Source organism: Rhinolophus ferrumequinum, chromosome 8 (assembly GCF_004115265.2).
Source record: "Rhinolophus ferrumequinum isolate MPI-CBG mRhiFer1 chromosome 8, mRhiFer1_v1.p, whole genome shotgun sequence".
NCBI classification, from domain to species: Eukaryota; Metazoa; Chordata; class Mammalia; order Chiroptera; family Rhinolophidae; genus Rhinolophus; species Rhinolophus ferrumequinum.
This window is the reverse complement of record NC_046291.1, coordinates 80,915,680-80,931,902: the sequence shown is the minus strand read 5'-3', so window position 1 is coordinate 80,931,902 and position 16,223 is coordinate 80,915,680. Positions and strand designations below refer to the sequence as shown.

At 37.9% G+C, this 16,223-nt stretch overlaps 1 pseudogene; it reads left to right on the top strand.

Annotated features, from left to right (window-relative positions):
- The first annotated feature begins 328 nt into the window (after positions 1-328).
- Positions 329-1,598, top strand: LOC117025579 (adenylate kinase 4, mitochondrial-like; annotated as a pseudogene).
- The last annotated feature ends 14,625 nt before the right edge of the window (positions 1,599-16,223 follow it).

The following is a 16,223-nucleotide window of genomic DNA, read 5'->3' as shown; positions in this document are numbered from 1 at the left end:
TAAGGAACGACTCAGGGGGTAAAAAACGGAATATGAGCTACACATTGAAGAGTGAAGACCTCTTGATGGGGTAGAGGGAAAGGTGACTGCTAATTGGCTCAGCATTGCTGTCCCAGAGAGTAAAGACCATTTTCACATTCTATGGAGTGAGGACCAAGGTGAGAATAATTTTCACATTCTTGGGTTGGTCCAAGAACAATCAGCCCAAATAAAGATGTATCAATTCCTTCATCAAGCAGTATGAAATGGTTTTTCATTTACGCCTCCTTAGGACTGGGCCAAATCACTAGGAGTCCCCGTAGGAACCGGCTTCTATCCCACGTCTACCATGAAGCAGCCTCATGACTCTCACGCAGAAGTGGGAACTGTGGAAAGCAGAATAGGCAACTCAGATTCCTCACTGAGGAGACTGCCTCCAACTCTGCCTCAATTCTTTGGTAGGTAGAGTGGGGTCCTGGGAATATTTAGCCATAGTCTGGGAAACACACACACACACACACACACACACACACACACACACACACACACGCAAACACACCAATGAAACCTTCCTAAAGTGCCATTTGGCCTTTCTTGATTATTCTCAAAGAAAAATCAACAGATTAAAACAGTTCACCGGTGTCAAACAACAAGTGTGTGATTCAGAGGTTCCCAGACTTCCTTGGTTTACAGGACTCTTTGGGTAATTTTTTCAAGGTGGTCAGCAGGCCACAAGCAATACCTAACCTTTCTGTTTATGAAGTAATTAGGCTCAAGCAAGTTAATAATGTATGCTTAACTTAGTAGTTAAAAAAAAAAAAAATGCAAGCGAGTCCCTGTGAGAGTAGGTGTCGAGTAGAAGTTGTCGGAGGCAGGGGCAGAAGAAACCAGTTCCCGGGGCTTCTCCCAGGCCACTGCCCAAGTTGCTGGTGTGGTTTCCCCACTCCTCGTGAAAGCAGCACCTTCCAAAGCCTTGAGCACGCTCCTCCTCGGGCCGCCCAGCTCGGGCACCCTGTGCCGGAGGATCGCCCAGAACTTCAGCATCCCGCATCTCCCTAGCGGCTACTTCTTGCGGGAGAACATCAAGGCCAACGCTGAAGTTGGTGATACGGCAAAGCAGTACATAGAGAAAGATCTTTTGGTTCTAGACCACGTAATCACATGTCTAATGATGTCGGAGCTGGAGAATAGGTGTGATCAGCACTGGCTACCAGATGGTTTTCCTAGGACGTTAGTCAGGCGGAAGCTTTGGACAGAATCTGTGACCTGGATATGGTGATCACTCTGAAGGCTCACTTTGAAACGCTCAGCCCACATTGGATCCACCCTCCTAGTGGGGGGGTGTATAATCTGGACTTCAATCCACCTCATGTTCATGGGATTGATGACATCACTGGTGAACCATTAATCCAGCAGGAGGATGATAAACCTGAAGGCTAAGACAGTACAAGCATGTGGCAAAGCCAGTCACTGAACTATACAAAAGCCAAGGAGTAAGCCACCAATTTTCTGGAACGGAGACTAACAAAATCTGGCCCTTTTTACACGGTTTTCTCAAACAAAGATCACACTTTTTTATTCCAAAGAAGCATACTGAGCATGCCCAGTGGAAGAACTAAGACAATGTAGTCACTCTTTCAATTGTTGTGTAGAATTGGTGCCGTGTCCCAATTAGGAGCTAGCTGAGATAGCTTGCAGCATCTTTTCTAGTTTAAATGGTGAACTGATATAAAAATTAAGAGTAGAAAGAGTTAATGAAGAGGCTGTTCTCTTTCAAAAGGAGCGTTATCGACACATGTTAAAGATGTCTCTGCACCTGTCTCAAGCTCTTCACAAGAAAGCAAGCATAGGCTGGACTTCAAACGGTGTGTATCCCAAACTCTAGCTGATTTTTGATAGTCATGTTGTTGCCATAGTAGCCTTCTTACACGTGATGGTGGTGGTCTCTGGTTCTCCCCATCCCCTAAAAGCTATTGAACCATAGCCCCAGCAGGCCCGAGAATGCCAAGAGATGTAGCACGGGCTTTGTCTGCATTCTCTGGTTTGTGTCCCCCTGGTGACAACAGCACTGAAGACAATTGCTCACAGTTGGTCACTTCTCTGACTTTGAGCGTATCCAGAATTCATTTTGTCTGTTAGGAGTGACATCTTTTCTGCATCCACATTCCATAGAATCTCTCCTTTTCATACATCCTGGAATGAACAATTTGGCTTCTGCTATTATTATCAGACTAGTTTTTTACATTTGTTTTCTCCCTTCCTAGGCTATTAAGTAATACAGATAGTTATTGCTTTTATCCCTCTGAAATGCCTTTCTAAGATAGGAGACAATGTCAGATCACTTCATGCACCAGGAACTGAACTATATAGAGGGTCTACGTAAACTACCGGTCTGCTCTCATAGGAGGACACTGCTCCTTCTTTTGTCATGGGAAAATAAAATCCTCAGAGTCTTTGGGAAATTCTCCAAAACAAAAAAAAATTTTTTTTTTGAAAATGCTGCTACATGTCAATGCTGATAGTGTTTTTCTCCTGTGAGTGACCCAAGCATATTATAGTTGGTAAAGGGAATGGAACCTGTGACGTTGAGGAAACATGCTCTACTAGCTGTGCCCAAACTAAGTATGACAGCTTGACAATTATGAGAAACCAAAATCTTATTTTTTTTTCTATTCCAAAGATTCTTTCTTTAGGGTGGCCATTAGGTCTAGAAATATAGATAATACTATTTTTTCATTCATTGTAATATAATACCGATAAACCATTTATTAAAGGGAAAAATAATACACATAAATTAAAAGAATTAAAAAAATTTTTAAATAACCAGAATAACATCCTAAGTGAATTTCTGCTCTTGGAACGTCTTAAACCTTGGAATAAGATTAGATTCTGCCACCCTCATTTCCTATTCCATATTGATTTTCATTCCCCATTTATTTTGATTATGGCATTCAATGAAAAGTAGGTTTCAAAAAGATGTGACATTATCAAAAAACTGTAGTGCAATCTAATGTTGAAATATGAACTACCTCAAGCCAGTAGTTTATGCCATATCTGACAGATGCTGCATTTTGCTTTGTTTTTCTTGTATATTTAATATCTAGTGAATGTAATCCCAAAGAGATCTTTGATACACATCAAGTCAGAATTGTGTTTCTGAAGGGCCATGAGTACATCAGGGTTTTCAATACCCATGTCGTTTTCCATGGGCTTGTTTGTCATTTCAGGGATAAATAACCACTTGGGTCTCATTTTTTTGTTGTTTTGTTCCTAAAAATACAGCTTCAATTTATTTTTCAAATCTCCAAATATCTCTCTATCAAACACTATTGATTTGCTACATATTTAAAAGCACAAAGGGAACAAAGGACTTGTGTGTGTGACCACTTGCCTTAGTAAATATGTTCTGTACAGTTATTATTTTTATAAAGGATTTCTTTAAAATGGAGTAATAGGTACTCCCCACCAACTTCTCTATTACCAGACTGCAGCCAAGTCCCTTGTAATTTTAATGCCCCTAGTATTTCAGAAGTTAGAATTAAATAATTTAATCCTCATTTGGGCTTTGTTCACATGTTAACTATTCTTCTTGCTCAACTCCTATTGTTCGCACAGTATAATTTTGTGTTGCTGATGTGCTGTTTCCTTGTCAAGCATGGTGTTGAGGAGAATTTATAAGTTTGTTTTGCTGAAGAAGGGAATGTCCCAAGGTAGCTGTGACCAGTTGCTGGTGCCCAGGACTCTAATGTGAAAAAGTGTTATCTGTGAGTAAAGAAACACAGGCTTCTCTCTCAGTTTTCTGGGACTCCTCCTCCCCTTTTTCACCTTTAAAACTCTGCCCCAACTTCTCCCCAGGAGCTTCCTGAACCTTTCCTTTCTCCTTGTTGGTTCCCTTATGCACAAGCTTAATAAACCTTTGCCTCTCGCCTAAATTTTCTTGTGGTGCTCTCTTGATTTCCATCTTGGGAGATTGCAAGAACCCCAAGTGGTGGTAACAAGACCCTTTGCCCAAACATCTGTTATTAACACCTATTTATCCTGACCATATTTAGATATTACAAAATAGTAAACAGGGAACATGCAACTGGAAGAGCAGATAAGAGAAATTAAAAGGATGGAAATAAAAAACAGAGAGAAATCTTTAGCTACTGATTATTATATCATAAGTTGAAAGCATCTAAAGCCATTACTATAAAAGGCAATTTACGAAAGTTTTATTCCTGACTGTAAAATTGAGAATACATATACATGTGTGGGTATATAGAGAGAAGGTGCCAAAAAATGTCTACACATTTTAAGAAATAAAAAAAAACTGTATTAAAATTGTAATACTCAATATATACCAATAACAAAAAATGAATACAAGCCATGTTTGACATCTGCAACTACAAGAGGTGCTCTTGTCCAGACACTTCTGAATACGGTGAACTACTGCTTGAGCAACGTTGACCAAAGTGTCCACTTGCATACATTTTTTTGGCACCCCCAGTATATGCATGTATGTGCATGCATGTGTATGTATACTTGTATGTGTGTTTATATATAGAGCGTTTCCTTAGGGAACCCCAATTTTAAGACAAACAATAGGCGATCTGAAACTATTCAAGAGTTAATGTATTGTAGCTTACTATATTAGGCAAGAAATAAATTATAAATTATTATTCTTCTTACAGATGAGGTTAGGTACTGTAAAAGATGATTCCATTAGTAAGTTTTAATGAATTCTCCTATTCTCTGCAGAATAGGCCTGCAACTACTTAAGGGATTACTCTTCTAATCAATAGACAGGTAATGCCCGGCTGTCTTTTAAAGGAACCGATGTTAAGAATGGTTGAGCATCACATTGCAAAGTAAGATCTTCATACAGATTCGTTCCTGATGTCAAGCATGGACATGTGGCTGTGTACAGGGTCACTGAAAAGTCCTAAGAGTCGTTGTTCTGATTCTTTCATCTTTAATGGCATAGGATAGTCCCTCTTAATGGCTCTGGACTGTATCTTCCCTTGGATAGAATGGCAGGACTAGCCAATGAGATTAATCACCTCTAAGGGAATGGAGTAGATGCCTGGATAGTTTAAGGAGCTGTCAATGAGAGAAAGAGAGAGGAAGGAGAGGGCAAGGGAGGAGGAGGGTGGAAGGAAAGAGAGAGGGAGGGGGAGGAAGGAGGAAGGAGGGAGAGGTGGGGAGAGGAGAGTGAAGGGAGAAGGAGGAGGAGGAGGGAGAGGGAAAAGGAGGAGAGAGAGGGACAGGATACCTAGTGAAGAGTTTCAGGTCCTCCTCTTTGTGTATTTGATACAAAAGATAAGAAACATTCACAGCCCTCATGGAGGCTGCATGGTTTGGCCCACTCCATGGAGCTTCATTCACAAATAGTTGCACAACGGGGGTTGCCATTCTCAATGTTATCTACTATGTGAATGAGTCCAGCTGGAGTTACACAATACTGTAGCCCTGAGATCTTTTGATAATTTGGAATAATTGCCTCTAACTTTAGAATTTTCTAAGAGAAATTTATTACATTTTATATTTTAAATGAATAACAGAATATTTTACACTGAAGCTAGAGCACCAAATAAAGAGAGGCTTGAAACAAGCAAAACATGGGTCCTACAAATTCATTTTTACATGAATATTTTGTTAATTCTATTCTTTAAACAGAGTGACTTTAAGATCTGTCAGTTTTCCTTCTGCATTGAATCTTTCAAATATCATGACCCCATACCAGTATCTTGCCTCATCCTAAGATTCAGAAAAGTTGAAAAACAACTTTTTAAGTACTAAACGGTAATCTCCGATTCCTTAGCTTCCTAGATTTCCCTAAAAAGACTGATCTTCTATTCTATCAATTTACAGAATCACTAAGTGCACATATGACTCAATATTAGGTGTGTTTTCTTTGCTACCATTGATTAATCTGACTCTAGGTATTATACTCCACTACCAATTCATTTAGTCCATCTTTCAAACAAAACGAGTAAACTTATAATTAAAGTTTAAAATTGTAATAATTGCACCTAGATAGAAATTGAAAAATAGCAGGTCAACATTAGTCACTTTTAAGGACATAAAATATTTCCATAAATCTGTAAGGACAAACCTTTCAGTTTCAGAAAAAATGGCAAATTTATGACTCTTCTCAAACAAGTTGAAGACTTTGATTGTAAATAATTCATAGAAATCCTAGCAGGAATATGCATAGGTCAGATACATGATGCTTGATTTATTTGAATTCAATTCAAGTACAGAATTGGTTTTCCCTTCTGGCAGTTTTCTGAAATGTACATTATAGCTTTGTTCAGTTAAACAAGTTATCACACTTGAGCCTGTGAAATGCTAATATATTGCACCCAGTCTCTAAGTGTATTGATTTTACTTCTTTGGTGGAACAAATTTCAACCCTTTAATGGAGAAAACTAGAATGAACAGATATTTGTGTAATGCATATGTTAATTAAAGTACACTATTCCCTGGGAACTGGTGAACAAAGAATGCATTATTGCATATATTTTAAGGAAGACATTCAGTCATATAAGATTCAGGAGCCATAGGACAGTATATTGTATTGCTAGATGCTGCAAAGTCACCTGTTATAATAATATACTTTTAAAAAATTAAAGAAATTCATGCTTTTAAAAATAAATTGGATGTTTTAATATAGCAGAAATGCGATTTCCATCAAATATTGTGTCAGTCTGATGGTCACCAGGACCCTATAATTGCGTCACCTGATACATTTTCTTCATAGCTATGCCCATCCCATGGTTGGCGGGTTTACATTACCATAAACATTAGTTTTGTCATTTGTGCTGAAAATTATCATCCCACTCTTTCATCATTCTGTTCTCAAGTATACCAAAGGCTTACAGCTCAAGAGACAAAACCCAGTGTGTCCCAAGTGCTACTACACTTTCATGTCAGTCCAACACACAAAGCAACCGATGACTGTCCCATAAGGGCAATGCAACAGAAATCCTTTGGGCTTCAAGCAGTCATTCCATAGCATGCGCAGGAGCTTCCAACTTGTCTTTCATCTGCTCATTGATCCGGTTTCCAAATTTTGAGGGTTTTTTCATTTGTTGTTCACTCTGGTTCTAGTGTTGGTACCTGTCCCCCAGATAGCCATTAAGCCTGCTGGGCTGACTTGCCTACAAACTCCCTCTCCTTCAGACCAGCATGACCTTTCCTGCTTTCTACAACCAGTACCCACTCAACTCATTCAAATCGTTCTTTGGAGAGAAGATGTCTTACAAGTATGTGTGTTTCCACACATAGATAAAATGTGTATGATCACAATTGTAAGTAAATTACAAAGATAAAATCTCACATAGAGGTAGAAAACTTTTAGAAAGACAAAGTAAAATAGAGCATTAACAAAGCCAAAGAGTGGGTTTTTCAAAATACTGCAAAACAGGTAATCTGAAAAAATTGATCAAGATTTAAAAAAGAGAATAATTACAAATAAAACATATCTAGAATTTTAAAATGGGATATATTGCATGGAATAGTACATGAAAAGTAATGGTAATAATATGATCAACTTCCTAAAAATGAAATTCACAACTTACATAAAATTCCCAGGAAAAAAAGAAAAGCCTCAACAGACTACTTAATATTTAAGAAATACGATTGATAACTAAATATCTTCAGAATAGAAGAAATAACTGGCACAGATGTTTTCTCTAGTAAGTTCTAGCAAACATTCAAAAAGCAATTTCTAATATTGATCACAAACATTTATATGGAATTGTAGAAGAGGCAACACTTTCCAACTCATTTAACGAGGCTAGTAAATCATTGATACCAAAACAACAAACGACTGCATGAGTTATGAAAAGCATTAGCCAATATGCCTAAGAAATGCAATTCTAAAGAAACTATTAACAAATTTAATCTAGCAAAATATATCATGACAATTTGGAAATACATCCAAGAATATAAGATTAACTGATTATCTAACAATGAGCCAAAGTAATGCAGAACATTGATATATTGAAGCAAGAAACTCTCATGATTATCTCAATAAATACTGAAAGATAATTTTGATAAAATCAATCACATGATAAAAATCTTAATAGAAGGAGGAAGAAAAATACTAACTTGATATAGTAGTTAGCCTTCAAAATGGCCTCCAATGATCCTTACCTCCTGGTATTTATTCACTTACGTAATTCCCTCTCACATTGTATTGAGCTGATCTGTGTACCCAATAAGACACTGTGGAAATTACAGTGTGTAATTTTGAATGCTCTTATAAAAGCATTTTGGCATCTGTTTTGTTGTCTCTTGAATTGCTCTCTCTAAGGGAAGTCAGCTGCTGTGTTGTGAGGGCAGTCAAGCAAACTTAAAGTCCATATAGAAAGGATTTGAAGCCTCCATCCAGCAACAAGCACTAACTTGCCAGCCATATGAGTCGGCCATTTTGGAAGCTGATACTCCAAATCTAATCTTTCAGATGACTAGAACACTAACTAATATTTTGACTACAACTTACTGCGTCTCTAGCTGACATTTGACTATAACTTCATAAGAGACCCCAAGCCAGAATCATACCTCTAAGTTGCTCTCAGGTTCATTATCCATAGATCATATGGATACTTATTGTTGTTTTGAGTCACAAAATTTTAAAGTTACCTGTTATCCAGCAATAAATAACTGAAGTGCCTGATAAAATGTTTTAATAAAAACTTGTAGAACTCTTAATACACAATAATGAAATATTGAAATATTTATGTTAAATAAAAAATAAAACAAGGAATCCTGATGTCACCATTTGTTTTCACTATCATATATTAAGAAGGTCTAGCCAGCTCAATAAAATGGGGGTAGCTTTTCCTACAGAAGCTGCTGGTTTGAAAGAAGCCTGGCCTTCTCTTTTCTCCACCATGGTGTGTACTCATTGACTGATATCTCTGTACTCCAGAAATGGGGTCACCTGGCAGATACGTCACTTTGCCAGCTGTGTTCAAGGCTCCCATTTGACCAGTTATTGTGAACTTTGTTCACACAAACTTGTGCAAAAATGACAGCCATATGCTGTCATTGAATAGCAGGTCAACAAACCAGTGCTAAATCTTGGGGTATTGGCAGAACAATGGCTTGAATTCCCAAAGTTCAAGATGTGGATACCCACAGTTCTAGACAAAGTGTTTTTGGCAATATGTGTTGTGGGGGTGGAGGGGTCACATTTTCACCAACCAGAACCTGGCGCTGTTGGCACTGCTGAGTGAACACTACATATCCAGAAGTGATATGCCACCTGCTCCGCCTTGGATGCCTCAGACTTACCAGTGCTGGCCACAAGTAAAGGTCACGTTATTGAGAAAGTTCCTGAACTTCCTTTGGTGGTTGAAGATAAAATTGAAAACTATGAGAAGACAAAGGAGGCTGTCTTGCTTCTTAAGAAACTTCAGGCCTGATCCAGGCCTATCAAAAAGTCTGTGCCTCTCAGTGAATGAGAGCTGGCAAGGGCAAAATCAGAAGCCATCACCATATCCAGTACAGAGGACCATGCACCCTCTATAATGAGGACAACAGTATCACCAAAGCTTTCAGAAACATCCTTGGAATTACTCTGCTTAATATAAGCAAATTGACTTTTTTGAAACTTGTTCCTGGGGGGCATGTGGGACATTACTGCATTTAGATGGGAAGAGCCCTCCAAAAGTTAGATGATCTGTATGGCACTTGGCATAAAGCTGCCTCCCTCAAGAGTAACTACAACCATCCAATGCACAAGATACTCAATTCAGAATTTAGCAGAATCGTGAAAAGCCCAGAGATCTAAAGAGCCCTCCGAGCACCACCCAGGAAGATTAATTGCAGAGTCCTGAAGAAGAATCCAGTGAAAAACCTGACAATCATGTTGAAGCTAAACCCATATGCAAAGACCACGTACTGCAACACCACCCTTCCTCAGGCCAAAAGTCGGAGCCTCCAGGTGGATAAGGCAACAGAATCACTTGAAGCCAAATCAAATGAGAAGGGGGTTCCAGGCAAGACGCCTGTGGTCGGTGTAACTGCACAAGAACTTCATGTCTTTAGCATGCATTCTGCTTTAATCCAAGCTAGCTTTGTTTAGCCTGACAGAACTATGACTCACTTGCATTCTTTCCCCCAAATCCCCTTGCCTGTACACATACCATATGTCCACTCCTTTTGATCATTAAGCCCTTAGGACATTAGGTGCTGGTCAGCGTCAGACTCACTTAAAAATAAAGCTTCAGGTCTATCAAACATGACCAAGATACAATAACCAAACCTCCAACTACAATAAGGTTTTAGTCAAACAAAGATAACCCCTTGGCCTTAGGTATGTTTCAGCTCCAGACTCAGAAAACAGAAGAACCCCACAGACTGCATCCCCTGGAAACCCCACAGAACGATGCCCTGACTGACACCAGGACCTGAAGCCATGATCCATTGCTCCCTGCCTTAGCCTGGACCAATCAGCACAGCCCACACGACCCCAACCCCCATAGTAACCATGATCAATGATTTTCCCCTTATATAATTTAGCCACTAGAGGTCACCAGGGAGCCGGGTTCTTGAGAGCAGTAGTAGCTCCCTTGTGTTTGTGGGCTTGGCATCAATTCCTTAAATAAACCTTTCCTTCCTTTGCTGCAATCTCCTGTCCGTGTTTTGTTTAGCTTGGATATGTGCAGGCAAATGGACCCATTGAAACTCAGTAATACAGGGAAGAAAAGAAAGAAGGCTGTTGGTACTAAGAATTAGAAGTCTTTGGTGAGAGTAAAGGCTGCAGCTACTAAGAAACCAACAGCTGAAAGAAGCCAGCAGAAAAGAAACCCACTAAGAAGGAGAAAAGCCTACTGCATAAACTTAAATTTGTTTATTCCACAAAGATCAAATCATGTTGGACAGCTTACTTTGAATAAAGACTTGATCAAAGAGGTGGTGAGAAACAAACAAAAGGATGGGGGTAGTTATAAAGATTGTGAAAGGAAAAAAAAAATAAACCTCATTATTTACAGATGAAAAGTTGCCTTGGTAGATAATATAAAAAAATTTACAAACTATTAAAATTATAAGAGAATTTAGTAAGTTGGTCAGATAGGAAATTAAAATATTACATCCACTGTAATTCTTTATACCAAAAACAAATAGCTAGAAATGCCATTTGAAATAGTAACCACCACACACGCGCGCACACACACACACACACACACAATTACTAGGAATAGATTTTAAAAAGAATGTAACAAGAACTTTTTGTAGGATAACATTTTATTAGAGGCAATAAAGAAAACTTAAATAAATGGGAAAATGTGCTAGATATTTTCATATTTCTCTCCAGACAGACTCTCAACTCTTCACCCACTCTTGAAAACTGAATTTAAGGACTACTTCAATGGGCTCGCTTGAGCTCTGGATTCTGGTGGGCATCAGCCAATGAGAGGTACTGGCAGGAGATTAGAGAGCAAATAGAGAATATTTATTCACCCAACTCCCTCCCTGCTGGATTGGCATAGATTGATTATATCCATCTCATAAAGGCCATAACTACAATAACCTGTTATTAGATATACAATATAATAATATGTAAATGAAACATATTTAACCTAAAATGTGAAGGGAAAGGAGAAGTAAAAGTGCCAAGTTAGGAATGCTATGAAACTTAAGTTCTTATCAGTTTGAAATATGGTATTATAATTTTAAGATATTTCTATAAGCCTCATGGTCACCACAAGGGAAAAGCCTGTTCTAGTTACACAAAAATCATGATAAAGGAGTCAAAGCATACTGATATCAAAAGTCATCAAATCACAAAAGACAGCAGAATAAGAAGCTAGGAACAACGCATCTACAAAACAGCAGAAAACAATTAACAAATGGTAATAGCAAGTCCTTACCTATTAATAGTTACTTGAAATATAAATGAATTAAATTCTCCAACCAAAAGACATAGAATAGTTGAATGTATACAAAATGTAAAAAGATCCAGTGATATACTGCCTATAAGAAACTCACCTTAGCTTTAAAAACACATATGCTGAGAGGAAGGATGGAAAAAGATATGCCAAGTAAACGGTAACCAAAGAAGGTAGGTATGACCTTACTTATATTAAACAAAATAGATTTTAAACTAAGAATAATAAAAAGAGATGTCTGTACTCCTGTTCACTGTAGCACTGTTTACAATAGCTAAGACATATGTCCATCAACAAATAAATGGATAAAAAGAGGTTTTATATATATATATATATATACATATATATATGTATTATTTATATATATTTATGAATATAATATGTAAACACACACACAGACACAGTGTAATACTATTCAGCAGCTAAAGAAAGAATCCCTGCCACTTGCAACAATATGGATGAATCTTAAGGGCCTTATGCTAAGTGAAATAAGACAGAGAAAGACAAATATTGTATATTTCATTTATATATGGAATCTTAAAAATCAAACAAACCCACCAAACTCATAGGAAAAGATCAAATGTATAGTTCACAGAAGTGGAGGGATGGGGGAATTGGATGAAAATGGTTAAACGTACAAACTTCCAGTTGTAAAGTTAGTACAACATGATGACCATAGTTAACACTGTGGTACAGTATATTTGAATGTTGCTAAGGGAGTAAATCCTAAAAGTTCTCACCACAGAAAGGAAAAATCCAAAACACTTTTTCTTTGTATCTGTATGGGATATTGGATGTTATCTAAACTTATTGTGGCAATCATTTTGCAATATATGTAAGTCATTATACTGTACCATAACTTACACAGTGCTGTATGTCAACTATATCTCAATAAAGCAAAGAAAAATTTAAAAATGAAACACATAGACAAAAGTGTACCAGCTTCCATAGTAAGCTCTGTGTTGTCTGACTCTTGTAGGTCAGAGATGATAGTGGAGGATGCTGCAACGGAATTGGGTTCCCTATTTTTGTTAAGACTTGTAAGATCCTACATGGAAAAGGTCATGCTGCTGAACTTGAAAATCAGCAGCTAAAATTAGGCACAATTGTCACAAAAATTCACAAGGACAGGGTGGCAATCAGAATATTTGGAACTCATAGGGATCTGTGGTGATTATAAATTGATCACAAGTTCCCTAGAAACGAAATAGCTAGGAAGTTTATTAACTTACTGCTTGACTTATACAGGACAAAAACAATCCTACATCTGGCTCACCCCAGTAGAGAATTGCGCCCTCTTTAGGATACTCAGACCTAAGCTAGTTTATGGACCTAGAGTCCCTTCATAGAATAGGAAACCATACAATGTAATCATGTTGTATACTGCATATCTTACCTCTAGCCTTCCCCACAGACACCTGTGGCCATTTCCCATCGTCTTTGTGCAGTATAGAAATAGAACCCCAGAGACCCTCTGGACATAATTAGGTACTGACTATTCACTGATGCTAACCCCTAGGAATGGAAAACATTAATATATTTCACAAGTCAAAATGGGGATTTATGCAAGTTAGATGATAAACTGTTTACTCCAATCCATCTCAAAATGAGCCCAGTGAATGCTGAAACATATCCTGTGGTGATTTACCCTACCCAAGAATTAAGACTTGGTACAGGTATAGTAAAGAGAACAGTGGTTTTCAAGCTTTATCATACATCAGCGTCTCCTGGAAGACTTGTTAAAACACGGACTGCTGAGCACCAACCCGAAAACCTCTGCCTTAATAGGTCTCTGATGGAGCCCACTAACTTGCATATCTAAGTTTCCAAATGTTAGTGATGCTTCTAGTCTGGAGATTATACTTTGAAAATCCTACCTACCATAATAGTCTTTGTTCTATGGTTCAGGTAACAAACTGAGTGTTCTAGCTCAGTGGTTCTCAGAATACGGTCTTCTAATCTGTGGAATGAGGGCCATTCACTTCCATTTATCTTGTCTGAATAGTGCAAAAGCCAGATTTCTTCTAGTACCTGTACACATCAGAACAAACTCAATCAGACAGTGATCTCAATTATAGCTGTCTTTCTGAATGTGGTATTTTACTGGAACAAAACAATACAACCCTTTGCAACTAATACACAGATATTAACTTGACAAATTTTTCCTTTTTCCTATCAGCAAAGTCAGTTAGAAGTTATTTGTCTTAACATATTAGGGAAAACGGTATGCTATTATGATCTTGTCACCAGACTATATTAACCCTCCTGCTCTCTGTCCATAATATATTCCAAAAGAAGCTTGATTTTTCTGATATCCCACAAAACATTATGCTGGTTCGTTACACTGATAACATTTTCCTCATTATACCTAATGAGTAGGAAGTAACACATGTGTGCCAGAGGCTGGCCAATAAATACACACGAACATTTAGAGGCATGCCATATCAGGGTTTCTGATTTGTAGCATGTTGGGATATCTTTTGTAGAGTAAAAAGGGAACTGCTATTCTTTGCTCTGCTCAACAATAAAGAAAGAGACCCAGTGGTGATGATATTCTAGACTTTGGGGGGTAATTATAATTTATTCAGGCATGCTCTTTCAGGATGTTTACTGGGTTAACAGAAAGCCCCCTGACTTTGAGAGGGGACTTGAAGAAAAACATCACTGCAGCAAGTATAGGCTGCAGGGCAAGGGGCCCTGTCACTTGGGACTTATGACCCACAGACATACTATTTTGAAAATATCTGTGCTGGAGAGATGCTGAATGAAAACATATATCAAGGACCCATTGGAGAGTCTCTTTTATAAGGGCACTAATCCCACTCTTGAGGGCTCCAACCTTATTACCTAATCACTTCCCAAAGATCTCACCTCCAAATCCCATCACACTGAAGATTAGGTACCCACATACAAATTTCTGGGGGACCCATATATTCAGTTCATTACAGAGTAGGAGTGTTTCCTCCTAGCATTTCACCAAATCACCCAACAAAGAAAATTTTGCTTCCTCTTCATAGCAGATTGAGATTAGTGTGTCTGGAGGTCTTGGAGACCTTGAACTATGTACCTAATCTATTATTGCTTAAAACTGGGGTTGTTTATAATTATGAACTTTCATAAATTATATTTTAATGGATATTCTTGTGTAAGACATGCATTGTCCTATCAGGAGTAGAATTGATGGTTCATATGATAAAGCTTGGTTAACTTTATAGGAGACAGACAGTTTTCCAAAGTCACTGTACACTTTTAGAATCTCAACACACAAGTTTCTGTTGTTTTACAGTCTCCAAATCCTTGGAGCTTTCGGGGTTTTAAATATTAGCTGATCTGATAAGGGCAGTGGGCTTTTGTTTTGTTTTCAAATTTAAAATCACATTGTAGATATAATTTGAGAACCTTCTCATATGCTTATTGGTTATATGGATATCTCCTTTTTTGTAGTGTTTGTCTAAATCTTCTGCTCATTTAAAGAAATAAATTTGTCATTTTACTATTGATTTATTGGATTTCTTTATATAGTCTGAATATAAATCCTTTGCCATATATATGTTTTGTGAATATACTTTGTGTCTGTGGTTTTTCTTTTTATTTCCTTGACTTTATCTTTTTGGTGTGCAGAAAAAATAATGTTAGGGGGAGGCCGGATGGCTCAGTTCGTTAGAGCGTAGTGCTCATAACACCAAGTTTGCCAGTTGGATTCCCACGTGGGCCAGTGAGAAACAACAGCTTAAGCTTGGAGCTGAGCTGTGCCCCCACAACTAGATTGAAGAAAAAAATGACTTGACATCCTGGAAAAACACCTTGTTTCGCAATATCCCCCAATAATAATAATAATAATAAAATAAAATAATTGTAAGTCTAATTTTTCAACATTTTTTATAGTTAGTGCCTTTTTTGTCCTAATTAAGAATATTTTCCTACCCCAGGAGATTTCTCTATGTTTCTCTGTAGAAGCTCTAAACTATTAGCTTTGACATTCAGGTTTATAATCCATTTTGAATTATTTTTGGTGTAAGAGGTATGGTGGTGGGGTGTCAATGATGACTAATTTCATAAACATTTTTTTTCCCATTTGGATATCCAATTTCCCCATCAATATTTGTTGTGATGATTAATTTTACGTGTCAACTTGACTTGACTAAGGGAGGCCCAGATAGCTGGTAAACCATGATTTTGGGGAGTGTCTGTGAGGATGTTTCTGAGAGTTAGCATTTGATTCAGTGGACTGAGTAAAGAAATACACCCAGTATGTGTGGGAATCTTCCAAGGCACTGAGGACCCAACTAGAACAAAACAGTGAAGGAAGAATGAATTCTCTCTCCCTCTCTCTCTCTGAGTTGGGACAGCCATCTTTTC